Source organism: Protopterus annectens, chromosome 1.part2 (genome assembly GCF_019279795.1).
Source record: "Protopterus annectens isolate FY-2018-M chromosome 1.part2, PAN1.0, whole genome shotgun sequence".
NCBI classification, from domain to species: Eukaryota; Metazoa; Chordata; order Ceratodontiformes; family Protopteridae; genus Protopterus; species Protopterus annectens.
The window spans coordinates 703,567,885-703,589,149 of NC_056727.1; the positions used below are offsets into that span (position 1 = coordinate 703,567,885).

The 21,265-nt window shown below is 37.4% G+C and overlaps 1 protein-coding gene across 3 annotated transcripts in view; it reads left to right on the forward strand.

Moving 5' to 3' along the window:
* Positions 1 to 21,265, forward strand: part of HEATR5B (HEAT repeat containing 5B) — a 2,176,461-nt gene that overhangs the window by 1,034,190 nt on the left and 1,121,006 nt on the right. The gene's annotated exons all lie outside the window — the stretch shown is intronic.

Here is a 21,265-nt window from a genome sequence, read left to right on the forward strand (position 1 = left end):
TAATTGCCTTTTTGATAACCACCATAATTAGACTTGGCAAGGTCTTACTATGTCTAGGCAATTCTGATTCTGTATCATAGCTCAAAAAAATAATTTTCTTAGTTACACCAATTTGCTTACCCATTGTCTCTCACAGAGCAGTCTGCCAGGAATCTTTAAAGTCTGCCAACTAATTACACTCCAAGAAAATATGTTCCCAGTTACCTACCTCTTTCTTCCCCATCACACCTCTAACATTTGCTGTCTACCTGTAGAAATATTCTACTTGGGGTATAAAAATACCTATGTAAACACTTCCAAGCTAAGATTCTAAATCTTCTAGACTTTGTTGCATATTTGGGTGACATACATCTCACCGTTGTTTCTTTGTGAATTGCTTATCCAATCTCTCTTCCCAATCTTTTTAAACCTTCTCTGATTGATTCTTATATTTATCATGCAGTGTTTTGTATGCTCTACTAATTATGCCTTTAACAGCAGCTTCTGTTCTAGATTCTAGTAAAAACTCTGCTAGTTTTGGACTTTTGCTTAGGATCCCCCTATTGCATTCTCTTTGCCTTTACTCTGATATCAATCCTTGGTAGGAAAGGCAATCTCACTCCTGCAGTCCAAATAAATTCTTGCCCTCCTCCCATTCTGTTACCTTTCTCTCTCTAGTTATTTGCTGCAGATACACTGGTTCTTTTACCAATTTTATCCAATAAATTCCAGCCCCCCTATTGCCTATTGTCTATATCCTTAATTGCAGTCATCTCTACCAGCTGAATCTCTTTTCTCCTTTCCAGTGTTTGCTTAGATGTTCTTCATTGTTGCAGTCATCACACTTGGGTTATCTGCCTGCAGGTAGCCCTCAATCGGCCCGAATACCAGAGTCTTAGTATTTCTACGTTGGATGCTGTTGCTTCTTCCATGACGGTAGGTCGTCAGTGGTATAAACCAGGCAGCCGATGCCATTACATCAGTCTTTCTTGCTGAGGAGGAGCCCGAAGCAGAAGCAGTTTGCAAGTGCTGGTTGGCCGCTAGCTGAAATTTTCGCTTTCTGCTACTTTATAAATATAATATTCTTCATGGTTATTGTTATTCTCCTTAAGGATATGCATCCAAAATCCCAGTCTCTCCTTGTTTGTTGTGCTTTTCCCCATTTCATCATCAGCCCTTTCCACTTTGAATTATAGGTTTCTGCTTGTGATATGTATAATAAAAGCCTTAACTGTGTAGCTTTGAAATGTCCCTTCAAATTGGGTAATCCCAAACTGCCTTGTTCATTTGGAAGAATCCACTTATGCCACTTGACTTTTGCCATCTTCCCTTTCCAGATAAAATCCTTCAGCTGTTTATTAATTGTTATCCACAACTTCTCCTCTGTTTTTTTTTAATATGCCTGGCCTAAGTATAAAACTAAAGGGGCTAAAAACATTTTAACTGCTTGTATCTTTCTGTCCATATCCATATAACAGAGCTTCCAATTTCTCAGTTTTTGTATCATCTTTTTAGTCTCTTCCCACATATCCTTAGCTGCCACACCAGAATCCTTTTTAATCCATACTCCTAAGTACTTCATTTTATCATGTTCCCATAAGTATGGATATTGCTGAACCAATTTTTGTGTGGGTACATAATTTACAGCTATTGCCTTTGTTTTGGCTTCATTCATTTTGTATGCTGAAAAGATTTAAAACTGCCTCAAAATGTATCACAACACTGAAATGTCCTTTTATGTTTTTTCAGGTATAAAATAATAATGTCTGCAAATAGAGCCAGATGTTCTTGACTACCATATCAATTATATCCTTGAATTTCTGACTCCCTTCTCTTCTTTGCCAGTGGTTCTAAATATAATGCAAATAATGAAGGGGAAGGAGGACAAACCTGCCTGGTTCCCCTGCTCAAACAGAAATTATCAGATGGGAACCCACCCACTTTAATTTTCGCCTCTGATCCCTTATGTATCCTCCCAATTAACTTTATAATTTTATCAGGGAAGGCAAATGCTTCCATTGCCCTGCTCATAAAGTCCCGGCTTACTCAGTCAAACACTTTCTCTGCATTAAGACCCACTAACAACAGTGGTATTTTCTTACATTCACTTTCCCTCTGGATCATCAGTGTTCTGCTAATGTTGTCAAATGTTTGCCTTCCCTCCACAAAACCATATTGATCCATGTCTATCAATTTTGGCATCACCTTTCCATTCTTTTAGCCACTATCGACATAAACACTTTATAAACATGGTTTAGGATTGAAATGGGCCTGTATGAATTTGGATCTGATGTGTCTTTACTGTCTTTCGGTATTACAGCATGGCTATCACCTCTTTCTTCCAGGATGTTGGTCCTTCTCCTCCTCTTAAAATGCTTTTAAACAAAACCTTCCAGATCTTTTATCAGTTTTTTCCCTCCTAGCTTCCAAACTTCCACAGGAATACCATCTATTCCTGGGGACTTTACTGTAGATTGGTTATACATTACCGTTTTGTTTCATCTCCTCCTATCCTGTTAGTAATTGAGCCTCGTCTACCTCTAATCTTGGCATATTTAATTCTTCCATAAACTTTTCCATTTGTACCTTTTCTTGATTTCCATATTTCTCTGCTTTATACAGACTTTCATAGAATTTCTGAAGTATTTCTAATACTGCTAAAAGATCTCTTATCTTACTTGTTATAGCTCCCTAAGCTTGCTGAGAACCCTTTCTTCTTTATGTTGCCTAAGTCATTGTGCTAAAAGTTTTTTGCTCTAGAGTTATTATCAAATAACAGCAGTCTTTCTAAACTCATGCATATTATTGATGTGATCCTTTATTTTCTGCTTAGCACTCTGCAATTGCTCCTGTTCTTGTTCTGTGAGATTCCCCCAATCTGCAATACTTTAACATTTGTCTGTCCCTGTAAATAATTCTTGTTGCTGCTTAACTATACCTGTATTTTTAAACTCCATTTTAATTTTATCCCACTCCATAGCTATATTTTCAGAAGAAATGTTGGTCTTCTCTAATAACTTCTAAATAATTTCCACTGTCCATTCCTTAAATTCCTCTCTTTTCAACAGAGAGGCAGAGAGGCAGGAAAGAACCAGTGTCTCATTTTTATTTCATTACCCTGCATTTTTAATTTAGTTATTATTGGTACATTATCAAAAATAGTTACTGGATACGTATCAAAACTTCAAAGGAATAGAGACACCAATGCTTTGGCAAGACATGTCAGAGCAAGAGGTACTGAATGTGCATTTAAGTTCTTTGTTTTACAACTTGTTAGTCTGAATAACAGGGATGGTGATATTAGAAATGTGACTGAGAACAGAAGTGGATTCTGAAGCTTAAGTCTTACTGTGAACCAGGCTTAAATGATAAAATGAGTACCAAGCCTTTTCTTAGGATTCGCCCACTGAAGCATTGACTGGGTGTTATTCCATTGAGGCTTGTTTCTTTAAGCTAGTTTACTGGTTGAATTATTTTTTCTGTTAGATGACGTCACTGCTAACTAAGTCTTCTCTGGTGTCTAATTGTTTGTACTGACTAAACTCTTTGTTTTAACATGTTTTTATGGTCAGAAGAGGAATCTTGTTCCAAAAGTGCTTACCTTGTTTTTTAAATGGTGTTTTAATCAATCTGTTGGATCCTCAGCTGTGCTTGTTTGGAGTCATCCTTTATTTTGCTACAAGTTTGGTTTGTGTAGTTCCAAGTTTTGCTTGTGTGCCATTTCTTTGTGCTGCATTTTTTATTTTTTTTTTTTTTGGGGGGTGGGGGTGGGGGGACCAGGCACATTTAATTCAGAACTGTGCCAGTATAAAGCATGCATAATGCGGAGACTTTGGACAGTCTATAAGAAATTGTAAAATAGTATGAAAGAAATGCATAAAACATGTCCACATGTGGTTTAAGTGTTCTGCAGTATATGATGAAATTAATGAAGTGAATGAAACTGAAAAAGTAACAACATTCATGTAAATACTACTGTTGAAATACGTGCAAATGTTGGAAATTATTGTTTAGAACAGAATGAAACAGTAACTGAAGAAGATGAAACTGAGTAGAAGGATAACAGTGTGTTTAATGTTTAGACAGATAATAGATTTTATTTATTTGCCGTTTATTTATTTGCATTTTTCTGACCAGGTTGATCCCCCTAGGCTAAGGGCCTCTTTACAGGAAGACCTGAAAAACTGGCTAGGTGAAGTTTGGCCAGGGCACCTTGGAACTTCCGTTACTTTTTTTGATAAGTGCCTTGGAATCTTTAAATCCACCTGAGATTACACCAACTCAGGTTTCTGGGACCTTGGTTAAATGTCTATCTGAAGGAGGTTTGGGGTGTTAGAAAATAACTGTTACTATAAAATGAGAAGTTAAATATTAAGGGAAGGGGGAGAGGCTAGCCCTATTGAGAGCAGAGCGAGAGAGAGAGAAAGAGAAATGTAAAGAAAGTAAAGGAAAAATAATGTGTGAGTAAATAGTAATAGTATCAGAATGTAATGAGAAGATCGTTACTTTAATGGTAGTATAAAGAAACAGAGTTAGATATATGTTTAATAGGCATACAAAAAGAAGGGAAAAAACATAAAATCCTTGTAAATGCAAAAACTCCAATAGACAGGATAAATGTACAAGACAAAAGTGCTTGTCATTTATTTTTTATTTTTTTGTGTTATAATAAAACTAACAGTGTAGACACTCATTGATTCCTCAGTGTATTTATCCTGTTCGTTGAAGATATGTTTAATAGATATAAGGCTTTTAAATGAGACTCAAAAAGAGTAGCTTGCAAAATTATGGTGAAGGTACAATAGTTTAAAGTTTCTGTAAAGAAAATGCAATAAAGCTAGATGAACAACAGAATTTATTAATATTAATCTTCCATTTTTTTACAATAAACACTTCTTACCCAAGTTAATTTGGCCCCTATCAGTGCATTCACTGCAGTAGTGATTCTGGGAAGAAGAAGAAGAATAGGGAACAAAAGGAAGGGAAATAATATATTAAGAGTCATAGTGTTCTCAGTTTATAGAGCGGCCGTGGTGGTGCAGCGGTTAGCTTTGCTGCCTCACAGCAAGAGGTTCTCTGGTTCGATCCTCGGCTGGGGTGCCTTCTGTGCGGAGTCTGCATGTCCTCCATGTGGTCGCATGGGTTTCCTCCGGGTGCTCCGGTTTCCTCCCACATTCCAAAGACATGCTGTAGGTGGATTGGACTCTCTAAATTTGACCCTAGGCATGAGTGTGTGCATGTGTGTGCCTTCTGTAGAAGGTTGGGCTCTGGGCTGGTAACTCGACACTTTAAAACTCCACTGCCAATCGTGAGCAGACAGGTGATCCGCTGTGGCGATCCCTAACCGGGAAAAGCCAAAAGAAGAAGAAGTGTTCTTAGTTTATACTTCAGTAGGAGAAGAGTGAAAAGATGTTTGAAGGATTAAAACCATTTACAGCGGTAAATACAGGTATAAGTGTAACAGGCTTTAAGTGTAATATAAGAAAATGGTTGGCAAAAATTACACCGGAGATGAGACTGTTTAGAGAAATGAAACTTGGTGAGTTGAAGGCGAGTCAAGAAAGGCTTCTTTCATATATCCGTGTAAAGCTGAAAACAGAAATAAATATTGCCTGTCAGAGTATGAGTAATTATAGGGGGCCAAAAATGCTGTATTTACATTACTTGAACCCCTATGGACTATAACAGGTGACTTGAATATTTTCTAAACTAAAAAAATAAAAAGTCTGATGGGTAATATTACAAAATCTTTTTTTTTTTTGGACAAGATAAAAAAAAAAGATAATGTTTTGTGGTGTGAGCATAAGAGAGTGAGACCATTTTATAAGTCACAGAGAGAGTGGTGGGTGATATGTAAGAAAAAATGTAAGAATGTTTAATGACAAGAGTCATAAATTTAAAAGCAAAAAAAAGATTAATATAAAAATATATGGTAGAACATGAAAAACTGTTAAAGAATTGAGAGATCTGTAAAAAGGAGAAAGACGTTTATGAAAGAAAAAATGAAATATAGTAAATATGATATTTAGCAGCAGCAGTTTTCTTAAGGGGAAACAAGGGAAAAAAGTACCATAATTTTGTGAGATTTATAAAGTAGGAAGAAGGAACTTGCCACAAATGAGAGAGAAATGGTATCTTAGGGACAAGAAAAAATTAGAGTAGTTGTAGAATATCCAAGTGAAGTACAATGAAAAAGAAAGGAAGTAGAAATTTTGGGAAGGTGTGGAATTTAAATTTAAACAAGAAATGGTGCAGAAATTAGAAGCAAGAATAACAAAGGAAGATCTAAAAAAGTTAATAGAGGAAGTAAAATAGAGGACGGTGCTCCAGATCCATATGATTTTTTTTTATAAGAGTTTAAAAGACAAAGAGAGGAAAATATTACTAAATGAAATGAACGGGTTACAGTTGGAAAAGAAAATGAAAAATATATGGAGTTATTAGAAGTTATTTGATGTATACATAGGAAAGGAGACAGGAAATTTAAATTATAAATCGTTTATGAGAATTGTATAGAAAAGTTTTGATAATGAGATAGGGGAAGTTTTACAAGGTGGAGCATGTTGGATTAAAGGGAAACAGTCAAAATATACGTGGATTTAGGGTTCCTATTACGTGACTGAAGTTTTGAAACTTCAAACACGACAATATCAAACTTGTCTGTTCGCTCAAAACTTCGAACATGGGGAAAAAAAATAAAACATGCAACAGTAAACTTACTTTTGCAAGGTGGGGGGAATGCCCCCCCCACTCTTTAAATATACTTTCTCCAAGATCGCACTACAGTACAGTAAAGGGAAATATTCCCTTTCCACACTGTAGTGCGGTCTCGGAGTTGGTATATTTAAAGAGCGGGGGGGGGTGGGGGGAGCAGGGGGGCTTGCCCCCTGCTTTCAACAGTTAGTTTACTGTTCCATGTTTTTTTTTTTTTCCATGTTCGAACTTCTCCAAGTTTGGCTATATGGTTTCGACTATATAGGGTTCGAACTTGTTGAAGTTCGATCACGTAATAGGAACCCTTAATTATCACTAAAGGGAAAGATATCAGGAAAAAACGAAGAATGTAAGTTATAGCATGTGGTGTAGCAAAGGCTGTCAACAGCATGGAACATTGGAGCATTGAGGAATTTTTAAAAGCTTATGGCATAGGTCAGAGAATAAAGAGAGTTTTGAGAAGGATTATTAGAAAACATGGAAGAATGTACTTGTAAATGGATGTGAAAGAGAGAGAATGTGAAGGTGCAATTAATGGTAAAGTATGGCTGTCCAGAAAGCAGCATTTTATTTCTGTTAATTATGAATGCATTTTTATGAACTGTAAAAAAGTTGTGAAAGAAGCAGTATGGGAAATGAGTGAAATGTCCAGTTTTTCTGACTTGGTAATTACAGCTAGGAGTAAGGTAAGGATTAAGGAAGTATTAGTACAAGTTGAGAAGTAATTAAAAAGTTTAGGTTTTTCATTGAATAAAGAAAAGGTAAGGGTTTTGTGGATGTAATGAAAACAGAGTGCTTCTTTTTCAATATTTTATTTGTGTATTAGAGAGTAAATGTAGAAAACAGGAAGCTAAAAATGTACAATAGAGAAGATTATCAGAAGAAATAAAATTATTACAGTTATTTCAAAGCCCTTTCAAATTTCATATTAAGAAGGTTTATCTTATGCAGTTAAATATATTAGGAAAACTAAGGTACCTAGGAGGAATTTATATATTCCTCTTAAAATATGAAAAATAATTACTCCAAAGATATATTTAGTGTAATCTGGGGGTCCATATTGAATTGGGTAAGGAAGGGTAATTATTATAAGAAAAAATGGAGGATTAGTATTAATAAATTCTGTTGTTCATGTAGCCTCATTCCATTTTTCAAGATAGTATAGTAAATGGAAAGGAAGATTCCCTGATAAAGTAGGGACTGTATTATGCAAAAAAAAATAATATGCAAGTAAAATTAAATTATGGAAAATGAAGGGGAGTAGTAAAAGGATGTATGCAACAAAAGAATGGTCTGAAACAAACTATGAAGAATGATTATGTAAAGCATTAAATATAACAAAAGAATGTTATAAAAGAAACTGTGAAGAGTTATTATGTGAAGCATTGAGGAAGAGGAAAAGGTTGGTGTAAAAGAAAGACAAGGAAGGTTCAGGAACATATATGAGACATCAGACTTTTATGTAGATTATTACTGAAAACGAGTAAAAGGTCAGGTGAAGTAAACAAGCAAAAGATTGTATACAGTGTGTAAAGTGTAAAAAACAGTTAAAGGTGCATTGATAGAATGTGATAAAATCAGCGTAAAGTTGGAAATATTTAAATCAGAGTGTAATTTTGAATGTTTAATAAGCTGATAAATACTATATAAGGTAAACATGAAAATGCCAGGAGAGATTTATTAGAAATTGTAGACAGAATATTTCTGAGCCCTGTGGTATATTTGGAATTGTTGATGTGGTATGCATGTTTTTAATAGTAATATGATGATTTTTTTTAATAGAGGACCAACCCTTTTAGATAAATACCAATGTATCTTTTGCATCCCCTTGAGCTTTCACCAACTCAGAAAGATGCGACTTTGGTGGTTTAATGTCTCATCTGAAGGATGGCACAGTCAAGAGTGCAGCACCCCCCTTTATGTTTCACTGGAATTGGAAAATGAATTCAAGCATGTCATGTATGAATAGAACCCACAGCTTTCTTATCCATCTGCATCAAAGAAAAAATGTCCTACATATTGCACCGGTAACACTTAGCAATACCAGTTCGTGAACCAGGAGGAAATTGTATTGTGCCCAAATTGTCATAGAAGCTACTGACTGAAATAATTACTTTTTCAAAGTTAGACCAATTAACAAAACACAAGGTGGAAGAGAACTGGGTGAAACAAATCAAACTACCAATAATCCACACAGACCACCCAGTCCTGCACACTGGTCATAATAAAGACAAAGAGGTCACTCCAGTCATAGTAAAAGTAAAAATCCTTTAATAAACAACAAAGCAATCTGCATTAAGCGCTTTCATTCCTCACAGGGAACTTCATCTGATCATCATCCCTGTGAGGAATGAAAGTGCTTAATGCAGATTTTTGGGGTCTTCCGCGAAAGCACTCACCAGTTTTATTACAATTAAACTAAGTTTTTTTAATACCCAGCATTTGTCAGACGTCTGCTCTTGTATTTACTTATTTTTGGGCTTTGTCCTGGTCCTCTCTGCATCATTGGACTTACTTTAGTGAGCTCCTCTTCCTTGGCCAAGAACGGGACCAGTTATCCTAAAACTAGATTTTGTGGAATTTATTCCTCTTTCTCTGTGTTATGGGAAAGAGACTCAAATAATCCAGAGTCCTTTATCATTTGAGATGTTTAAGGATAAATACACCTCCTCTGCCCTCCTACAGCTCTTTCATGGCCTCTTATTTGGAGAAATGCTGAGGCTCATGATATCCTCCATGGCTTGGACTATGTCTTCCATTATCTTTTGTCAAGAAACACCTTAATGATTACCTGATTTGAAGGGGTATTTCAGAATTGCACAGTTAAGGCTCCTTATACATAGCACAAGCAGAAACCTATAATTTAAAGTGGAAACAGATGATGATGAAACAGTAGGGGGAGCTCAAGAAACAAGGAGAGACTGGGATTTTGGATGCAGACCTTTAAGGAGAATAAAAGTAGTCATACAGAATATTATATTCATAAAATAGCAGAAAGTATTCTAAGAACTAAGCCAAAATGGGAGTGGAGAAAGGAGATTCTGCTGATAGGGATGACTGCAATTAGGGATACAGACAATAGGCAAGAGGGGCCTGGAATTTATTGCAGAAAACTGGCAAAGGAACCAAACTCATTTATTATTTTCCATCAGCCGTGGTCAGTTCATTTTATTATCATTTTTTACATTTCGCTTTGAGGTGGAATCCGAGCTTTGACCCAGTCTAGGAACAATTTCTTTTTGTTTATCGTTTTTGTGGCTTCTGACTGGGACATGGCTGAAGGAGAGAATGTGGAGCAGAATATAAATGGATCTATGAGGTACTATCACTGTCTAACTGATATGCTGCATGTGGCCTCCAATACTTTGATGCAGAATCCAGTGTTTCCTGACAATAGTAATGAACCTATTGACTGTAATACATACTCGAAATTTATGGAGGCATTTAAAGGACTTGAGAATAAATTATATAGCTTTAAGAGATTGCAGTGGCAGAGGTTCCACCTTGAGGCATCTTTGAAGTATAAAATAGAACCGAGAGGGCTTAGAGTACTAATGATGCCCACATATGGCAACACCTACCCTGAACTTTTACAGAAATGGCAGGGCTTGAATTTACAACTAAGCTGTGATTATATGTGCCTACTGATCGAGTTATTTAAACCTCAAGAAAAAGCACTAGCTTATGAGATTGAACATTTACAGCATAAAATAACCAATAATGTTTCCACTGAGGTTATTGGCACTAAACTCGATGATCTACATGACAGTATACTTAGCTATGAAAAAAGACTTCTTAACACTAAAACTAAAAAATTGCAGAGGGATTTAAATGACTTCCAGCGTAAGGAAGTTTTCTCATGGCCCAAACGATCTGTATACATTAATAGGGACACAGAGAATATCGAATTAGCACAGAAAAATAATGGCCATGTAGTGAATGTTGCTAATTCAGATGATACTGTTCCTTTAACACCAACTATAGAGACTGAACTTGATAATAACGTGATTCTCATGATTCAACACGCAGTGACGTCACGTATAGAGCAAGAAGATAGTGAGAGAGGAGTTTTGGCATCAAGTACAACTCGAACAGACATTAATAAAAACAGGAACAGCAGGAAAGGTGAAAGTTCCACTGTATCATCTTTTTTAGACATGAAAGAAATGACACAAACATCGATTCTACCTTTCGTTCTCAACAATGCTCTGCCTATCCGAGAGAGATCCAAGAGCAGAGGTCGGAAAGGAGAGATACAATAGAAGAGAGAAGGAGGTTTCCGGTGGAATGTAATGGTAACCCGCAGCAAGAATGGGAAGAACTGGTAATCAACGTTTCTGGCTTAGAATTAACACAAGCACAAAAATCTTTATTGAACAAGGGACTGACTTTTATCCCTGCTCAAAAGACAATGCTATATGATTTATTGAAGGAGCTTAGGTTGTTTGCTCGTACTTTAACATTGAAAACTGTTTTTAAACATAGTGGTATAATGAGAGGAACTGTTTTCAAGAGGCCTAGTGTGTTTATACCTAAAACGCATCCTACTATAGAATCTTTTGTGTTAGTTTGTGAGAAAGAAATCAGAGAAGTGTTTGAGCAAGGAAGTGAACCAATGTTCTGTAATCTGGATAGGGATGAAACTGAAGCATTATTGCAGCTTAAAACTTTGACAAGCATTGAAATTAGACCTGCAGACAAAGGTGGAGGAATCATAATTATGGGCAAATCTTTTTACATACAACAGATGATGCAGTTGTTGCAGGATGAAAGTACCTACTTACTGATTTCTAGCAGGGAGGTGAGGGCTATCATAGATAGGGTATCAGTGTATATCTTTGATTTGCTCATATTTTAACAGATTACTGAAGAGATATTTGATTATTTTCAAGTTGAACACCCTGTTGTACCTTTGATTTATGGATTACCGAAAGTCCATAAAAGTATGACCTGCCCAACCATGAGACCCATTGTCTCGAGCAAGGGATGGGCTACGGAAACCCTATCCATCTATGTTGAAAAATGTTTACATTCAATTTTAGAAAACTGTGATACTATACTTAAGGACGCAAAAGTTTTTTGAAATCTCTATATAACAAGATTGGTAATATTAGGAAGGAATTTGTTTTTGTCACCATGGATATCATTTCCTTATTCACGGTTTTACCCAATAGTTGGGGTATTGATAGGGTACGTGACCTGCTCAGCACCAAAAAGGCATATAATGCTGCCAAAGTTGAATTGGTCTGCAGTTTACTTGAAATTATTCTGGATAACAATATTTTTATCTTTAATGAAAGCTTTTATCTGCAGAAGGTTGGCGTGGCTATGGGCACAGCTTGTGCTAATAGCTACGCCAGCCTAACATTGGTTTCATGGGAATTGGATTATTTGCTAAAAGGGAATGAGTTTTGTGAGGATGTCCTATGGTATACACGCTTTGTGGATGATGTTTTTTTTTTTACTATGGGGAGGAACCATAGACAGGTTTGAACTATTTGTCAACTATTTGCATAGCACCACAGACTTTTTGTAGTTTACTTATCAATATTCTCAAAATGAGAGAGAATTTTTGGATGTGAAGGTTTAGAAAACACCATTGCAAGAAACTGCTACTAACTTATACAGGAAACCCAGCCGTAGGGATAGTAATTTGCACAAGAATAGTATGCACCCACACTATGTTTCAAAAAATGTAGTAAAAGGGCAGTTTATGAGGATGAGCAGACTTCATAATACTGAAGGTTTGCACACAGCAGTCACCTTATTGGAAGGTGAATTTAGAGATAGGGGCTATAATAAAAGAGATACAAGCATGAGTATTAAAGAAATGTATGAAAGACACAGTTCCAAAGGAACGCCTTTCTTCTCTGAAACTATCCATGATGTACAACCCATAAATAAAGTACACATATGGTTGAGTTTCCGATAACTTACTCAAGTGATATAAAAAGATTATGTGGTATATTTGAGAAAAATTGGAACATCTTAAGATCTATAGATGAGCTGAAAGGGGTGATTAATAGGAAACCTGATTTCTCCTTCAAGAATAAGAAGTCTCTAAAGAGACAATTATGCTCTAGGACAAATTTTCACCATAAGAATAAGGTACACTCACAAAGAGTAGGAACATTTCCTTGCAGGAATTGTATTGCCTGCAATTATATTTATAATAAATCTGTCTATTTACATCCAGCTCTTAAATTCACAATAAATATAGATTTTTATGCAGATGGCAGGGCTCAACACTTGGTAAACTTCAGTTTCTGTACATATTGCCATGTATTTTACATTGGCAAAACCAACAGGTTCTTTAAAGAACGTATACAGGAACATTTGAGAGACATTATCAATGTGAAAGAAACTAGTGCTCTGGCCAAACATGTTCAGACTGAAGGTCTACAGCATGTATTTAATTTTATGGCTTTACAGGTGGTACAACCCAATATTCGAGGAGGAGATATTAGCAATAATGTAGAAGAAAGGGAACATAAATGGATTCTAATGCTGCAAGCCGATAGATTCCCAGGTTTGAACAGTGCAGTATCACTCAAACTCTTCCTGAGAGGAAGACCCTTAAAGCATTAATTACGGCAATAACTGTAAATGTTTGTTTGTCTTTTCGGCTTTTCCCAGTTAGAGGTCGCCACAGCGGAACTCCGGTCCGCTAATGATTGGCAGTCGATTTTTATGGTGCCGAGTTGCCAGCCTGACGCCCAACCTTCAGTGAAGGCACGCCCATTCACGCATGTCTTTCGGAGGCCACTCGACCACGGGGAGGACATGCAGACACCACACAGAAGGCACTCCAGCTGAGAATCGAAAAGGAGAACCTCTTGCTGTGAGGTAACAACGCTACTGCTGTACCACCGCAGATATATGGCAATGACTGTAAATATGCTTTTAAAATGTTTTTTATATAAACCTGAATAATTTTGCACAGTGAATTGCACATATGTATTTACTTTAATAACACATTCTAGGTATTTATATATGCTTTTTATAGTTTGGTATTGCTGTTTTCAAATAATTGATGATGTCATTATTGAGAAGTCTCTCTGATTGGTTATTTCAAAGTATAAATTAGGATGTCTTTTTTGTAATGTAGAGTCTGAAGAAGCGATTTGTTTTATATCGCGGAAGTGCTTACTTTTATCCATTAAACCCATTTATTGTTTTCCATCAGCCATAGTCAGTTCGTTTTATTATCATGTTTTACATTTTGCTTAAAGGAACCAAAGTATTGGGAGCAAGTAACTAGAAAGGAAAGGTAACAGAATGGGAAAACGCTAAGAATTTATTTGGACTACCTTCCTCGTCAAGGATTGATAGAGTATAGGCAAAGAGAAAGAAATAGGGGGTCCTAAATGAAAGACCAACAGTGGTAGATTTTTTTTGTAGAATCTAGAACAGAAGCTGCTGTCAAAAAAGGAATAATTAATAGAGCATATAAAATCTTGCATGATAACTATAAGAATCAATCAGGAGGTTAGAAAGGATTGGGAAGAGAGATTGGATAAGCAATTCACAAAGAAACAATCAAGGATGTATGTATGTCTCCCAAATATGCAACAATATCTAGAAAATTTAGGATGTTTGCTTGGAAAAGTTGACATAGATATTTTTATTCCCCAAGTAGACTCCAGAGAACTTTTCCTCGGGTAGACAGAAAGTGTTGGAGGTGTGATGGGAAAGAAAGAGGTAATTTAGAACATATTTTCTGGGAGTGCAATCAGTTGGCAGACGTTAAAGATTCCCTGTAGACTTCTGTGCTAGAGTTACTGAGTAAGCAAATTGGTGTAACTAGGGAAATGATTTTTCTGAGCTATGACACAGAATCGGAATTGCCTAGAACATAGTAAGGCCTTGCTGAGTCTAATTATGGTGGCTGCCAAAGAAAACAATTACTAGGAAATGGAAATCAAAATCTAAACTGACTGTACTAGAAGTAGTGAATATAGTAACAGATAAAATAACTGGGGTTGAGATCTTTAGAAAAGGGTAAGGGCAAATTACATAGGAAAAATGGGAATTGTGGGAACAGTACATACAGGGGGAGGAATGAGATTTAAAAGAAGGTATGATTTGATTGCGCTGTGCATTGTTAGACAATGATTGGGTAGTTAAGTGATGTATGTTTGCAACTAAGATTATGTCACTGTGGTTTGTTTTCATTTATGTAAATGCATGATTGTCTGTCATAAGTGATAATTTAATAATGATGTTTCTTGTTTAAAAAAACAAACAAACAAGCGCCTTAATGAATATCTGGTGGAAGGAGTAGGAGATGGAGAAGCCCTGGTTCATTCCTACCCATGAGATATATGGTTAGGAATCCTGTTTTTTTTTAAGCCATGTTCCAAAAAAGATGGCTCTCCACAAGCTCCTAGTGGAGCAAAGCATGATTGTAACTAAGCATCATAGGGCAGACTCCTTTGTGATCTCTTTGGTCTAGCATAGATCCCAGAGACCACAGCATCTTTCCACTTTACTACTTGATTAGAAATCCTAATATTTATATGTGTTGAGACTCAGATCCTTCAGCAGTGTGTATCACCTGCCCACGTTTCAGTCTTTCCTAATATAGATGCATTGATTCAGGGGCTAAGGAAGAGGTGATTATATCCATTAACATGGTTTATGTTGAACGTCCATGTAACCCACTGTAAATTTGATTGTGTTAAAGCTATGACTAGAGCAGCAGGATTTGGTGTCAGCCTGTGCAGGCTGACATGGCTCAGTTATGCCATTATCAGTTTCTTCTAAGGAGGTGGTCTCTTTTTCTGTGTTTCTCAGGACTTTGATGAGAAGCTTCAGGAGAGGAGTGGGTATTAACATATCTTAGGGATCTCTTTGATGCCACCTCTGGACCCAGCCTCTTATTGCAGTTCAGTCCATTTTTCCAGTAGGAAGTGACCAACTCATAGGATGAGGAGCTTTCAAGTATCAGACAGTCTTAGTTTTTCTGATTGACTCTACCAAGTCACCAAGGATGGTGGCTTAGTCCCAGAAAGAGCTTCATTCAGAGAAAAAAACATCTGTATAGAGCACTTGTGACATACACAAAATATACTCTCCAGGACAGGTGAAGATGCTACTATCCCTCCTTTGGATTTAAATCAATATTTTTTTATCATCAGTTTTGAACCATTTGTTCTCTTTAGAGCAATACTGAGTTTGACTTTTATTCTGTACTGTGGGTTGGATAAGAACCAGTCATAGCAGTCATCCTCCAGGCAACTATCGCAGTTCTGAATCCTAACACCAACAGTGGTGGCTGATGTGAACACCTGCACCATCACAGGGGCATGCTTCCACATGCTGTTTGAAGGCTGCCATCACTGGCTCGGTAGGACCTGGACTCCATCCCTCATCCATTCCTGTTGAGTGCCAGCAAAGCCTCCATTTGCTCAGTGGCAGTGCAGACAGGAATCCCCAATACCCTGTACCCCAGGATGAATGAGACAGAATCTGCCACTCAGTTGAGCCTTCTTCATGCCAACCATATACCACCTGAGCTACTTATCAAACTTAGATTGTCTAGGGTGAAGTCAAAAGGTATATTTTTCTATGACACAGAGATGTCTAGGAAACCAGAACCTGCACTGATGCATTTGCCTGGATGTTGTTGCAGTGCATGATTAATGTTTTTTGCATGTTAATATGTGTATACATAGATAAGTTTGTGTGCACCTGTATTCACAAAGTTTTGTATTTCCATCCTTTTGTCTATTTAGCCATAGCAGTGGTGCATGGTCTGTAACTAGTGTAAATACTTGGCCAAAAAGGTAATACTTTGGTGAAGGTAATCCCTGGTTGATTGCTAAATACTCCCCATGGATAGTGTAATACCTTTTTTAAGTCTTTACTCAATTTTCAGCTCAAAAATATAATGGATGTTCTTCCTCCTCAAAGGTCTGTAATAACACTGACGTTAAATGCAGGCCTAGGGAATCAATATAAGCTGTAAAATATCTTCTGAAATCTTGATAGCCTCTGAATGTAATATATATATTTTTTTCAGTTAATTGAAAAAACTGTTTGCCCATATCGTCCATTTCATTTTACCCTAAGGGGCACTTTTCCTTTTGTGAGATCTGTAAGAGGGAAGGCTTTTGATAAAAAAATGGGGTGCGTATTATTGATGGTAGCCAGCTAATCCCAATAATGTCATGTCTTGCTCCTCGGTACCAGGAATAAACCAGTTTCTTGCAACTTCCATTTTTTTAGCAACTATCAGTCCCCTTACCAATGACGTAACCCAAATATTTTTTTTTCTGTAATGTTTAACTTGCTCTTGAAGCCATTGACAGTTAACCTGGCTTGTCCCAAGAAAGTTTATTATGGCCTGTACCTTAGATAGATGGGAGTCAAAACCCTCTGAGTATATTATTACATCATCTGTGTAAGTAGCAGAAGCATAGTTGGCATGGGATTTTAGGGCTCTGTCCTTTAATCTCGGAAAGGTTGTAGGACCACCATGTAATACAAAAAGAAAGGCTGTACACTGGAATAAGCTATCTCATGTTGAAAAATCTTTTCTTTTCTTTGTCTTTAGCCATTAGGGATCTGACAGTATCCCTTGTTTATGTCTAATGTGGTCATGAATGTTGCTTTCTCCAACCAATCTTTTTGTACATCAAACCAACATCGTGTAATTGTCCAATTTTGAAATGCTGTTCAGCATCCTAAAATCATTACAAAACTTGAATGTTCCAGCTGGCTTTGGAGCTAATGCTGCAGGTTGTTCCATTCATCTCTTTTTCTCCTCCATCACTCCCATCTTAAACATTTTATACTCCTCTTACACAATCTTTCTGTGTGACTCCGGTATTTTGTAAGCTTTTAAGTTCGGCTTTTCTCTTGAATGGTTTCAATGTGATCTTGAATCAGGTCTGTTCTGCCAGTAAACACTGAAAAAAAATCTTTGTTTCTTAACAGAAGCTCCTTTATTTCATGTTTATGTGGCATATATAGTGTGTCATCTCCCTGAACTGCAGATACAAGAGATTATTTTTCTATCTTAATCAGATCTTCTAGTCTATGTTTTTAAGCTCACTTCAGAATATTTTGCTTTGTCCATGATTTCAGGAAGTTAATGTGGTATGCTTGCTGTGTGGTCTCTTTTTACCTGTCAGTTTAACCCTGTACTTTCCATCATTTAATTGTTTCTGCTGTTTTAAGTAGACCCTGCCTCTTAGCCAAAATAATGTTTTGGTTTCCAACTAACATACTGTTATCCCATCCTCAGTATCCCCAACTCCTTTAGACTTTCACAGCATGTGTGCAATATTTCTGCATTTATACTATTAATCTAGTTCTGTACTGAAAATGTTTATGCATTTTGTGTGATTGCAATATGAATGACTGCATGTACTGTATTTGCTGTTCAGCTGTTGTGTGTGTGTTGTTTGCCATTTAGCCAACGAGTTAACTGAAAAGGGTATTTTACCAGTCCACCATCCTTGTTAACAAAGGTAAATAAATACATCTATAGCTAATGTAGCTGGCATTTACTTATCCCGGTATGGTATGTAACTGAGAAATTTGTATGACAGTGAGGTGAGATCAGATAATCAAGTATCTCAGTATGTCAAGGTACTTCCTTATGTACTCAAATACAGGGGTGTAGCCAGGATTTTCAAAATTCTACTCAACAGCTTCCACACTGCTGCCCTCAGCCAAGCTACAGCCCTGTTACCATGCTTCTATAAATTATTTTCTCTCTCTGTAGTTGACAGGCCCCCAATTGTCAAGTCACCCTCCTACTGCTCTACCTTTTTCATTCATTCAACTCTAGGCACTGATTCATTCATTCAACTCTAGGCACTGATTCATTCATTCAGCTCTAGTAGCTCAGCTTGGGGGGGTCCTGGATTTTATAGTCAGCCAAGTGGTAAGGTAGCATCTTGGAGTGGTGCCATCATCCTAGATGGTCATTTGTCCCCTATCCCTAATCCCCTCTCCTAAATGCTAATATCACTGTTAGGCAGAGCAGCAGTGATGAATAGCCTGAGTGTATGCTGTGCCCCTGATCCATAAGGTGGCCTTGCCTACTGTTGTCCTCCTGCCAACCCCAGCTTGTCATTTTTTGAATGAGCTGTGGCCTGCACTAGAGAGACACTTGGTATGGTCCCACTTCCCCAGGATAGGCATGCCCACCCTTCTTACTCACACCATCAATCACCCAAGTTGCTTAAATTTGGGTCAGAACTTTATACCTCTGTGCCACTAGTGAGGCTTTTGCTTCACATAATGTCTAGTGGCATTTTTACAACATTTGGATATTCAGTTATAAACTGTGCCAAGACTTTAAAAGGTGAAAAAACTGTATCCTCTTTATAGTTTCAGTTTGAGTGTCAATTTACAATTCACAGTATTTCTGTCAACATTTAAAATGCTTGAAAAAAATTACTTTTAGGGACAGAAAAATAATGCTTTTAGTTTGCATATTTTCAGATGCTTTGAAAAGTTCACATTCAGGGAATATAAATGTTTTGGCTCATATTTAAACAAAATGAGTAATATGCTGTTTTATTATGTCAATATTTACTATATTTATTTATTATCTCTACTATATTTACTGCAGTAGCATAGTAATGAGAACACTTACTGTAATTGTGAATTAGAGGTAAAACGCATTTAGTCTATCATTTTTTTTATAAATGCAGAATACAAAAAAGGTATGCTGTCCTAGTACAACTTTTTTGAATTATTCTTCTCCGTCATAAATTATAGAAATGGACTCTAATTAGTCAAGAAAAGATAATGACTGCAAACTGTATGCACAATTATTTCAGAAAAAGAGGCTAAAGATACTCTACAAAACTGTTGCAGTAGTAATGAATTCACCTTTAATGACAGTAATTGTATCATCGTGATAGTTGAGGAATAAGGAACACAATATGATTACAAATTAAATGGCAGAATCATAGGCACCATAACTAAAAAATTACTGATAATAGGGTGGCATAAATTACACCGACATTAAACAGCTGGTATCAGTGGTAAACAGCTTAAACTTTGAACAGTGTACTATTTATAGCTAGCATAAATAAGTGCATTCTATAACCCATGTATTTCTAACGGTTCTGTATAGCATCTCTAAGGAGACCACTAGGTCATTTTATACCTCACTGATCATGTTAGTTACTGAATACAACACAACATTTTGCAGCTTTGAAGAAGTCATGACACCACTCAAAAAGTACATTTTTCATAAATCTGGAAATGGGAAATGTGTGAAACCATTAATAAAGAACATACTCAGCTTAGGACTCACTGCAGTCCCAACGTGTAGTGTGCACATCACTTGCACTGTCTCAACACCTTACCTGTCCAGGAAACCAAAAGAACCCACTGTGACACTGACACTATCAGTTGGACCAAGTTTCACCAGGAGGCAAGTGTGTTATTGCCACTAAATAGGTCTCGCACGGTCTCAGCACCCTCCTTGTCCAGAACGCCAAAAGAACCCACTATGACACCGACATTATCGGTTGGACCAAGTTTCCCCAGGAGACAAGTGTGTTGTTGTCACTAAATGCCTCGCACGGTCTCAACACCCTCCCCGTCCAGGAAACTAAAAGAACCCACTGTGACACTGACAAGTTTGGTCGGACCAGGTTTCCTCAGGAGACAAGTGTGTTGTTGCCACTAAATACCTCTCTCATGGTCTCAACACCCTCCCCATCCAGGAAACCAAATGAACCCACTGTGACACTGACACTATCGGTCAGACCAAGTTTCCCCAGGAGACAAGTGTGTTGTTGCCACTAAATATGTGTACACTCCTGTGGGTTTTTGCTGTTCCTCTATTTACAAGCTGCTTGTTGAATAAAAGCTTTTTGGTTTTGTACTTAACTCCCCCAACAGCATGCACACTCACAGGGACTACCCCTCTTTCCATTCCACTCTGCTGTACCTCTGTATTTCCCCAGAAGGTGGCAGCAGAGCTCCATAACCCCCTCCTTTGACCAGTATCACAGCCTGTTTTTCAGGTGTCTGCCATTTAAGTAAACTTACAGGGCCCCTACAAAGATCTAGCAGCACCTCTACCTAGTGAAGCACACTGAAATTAGGTGCTGCCAGCCCACTCCTACCCATCTGCTCCCTTCTCTGCAGACCTAACTGCTGTATTCCACAAACAACAGAGTCCTGTTCTTACCTGCATTGACTAATACTTATTTTCCTGCTCACTTCTGCTGGGGGTGCTCTGCGCGCTCAGTTTGTCCTTTGGGCTCACTCCTCTCCCCTTTCTGCCCCCACGTTTGCCCTCCAGGCTTACTCCGCTCCCCTCCCTGCCCCCAATTTCCACCTGCCCCCACTACCTGCACATTTATCTATCCCTAACTCCTCCCACAACTCCTGCTACCCAGTCTTCACATACTCCACCCACATTTCACATTCCAGCACCATAAAACACACCCAACTACAATATGTCCCATCTCATACCCCATCTACACTCAACAGTACTCCTAGCACTACTTACCACCCTCACCTATTTAACATAACTTCCATACCCCTCCCTTACACCACCTTCACATCACACAGCCATCTTCTAGCACATCAG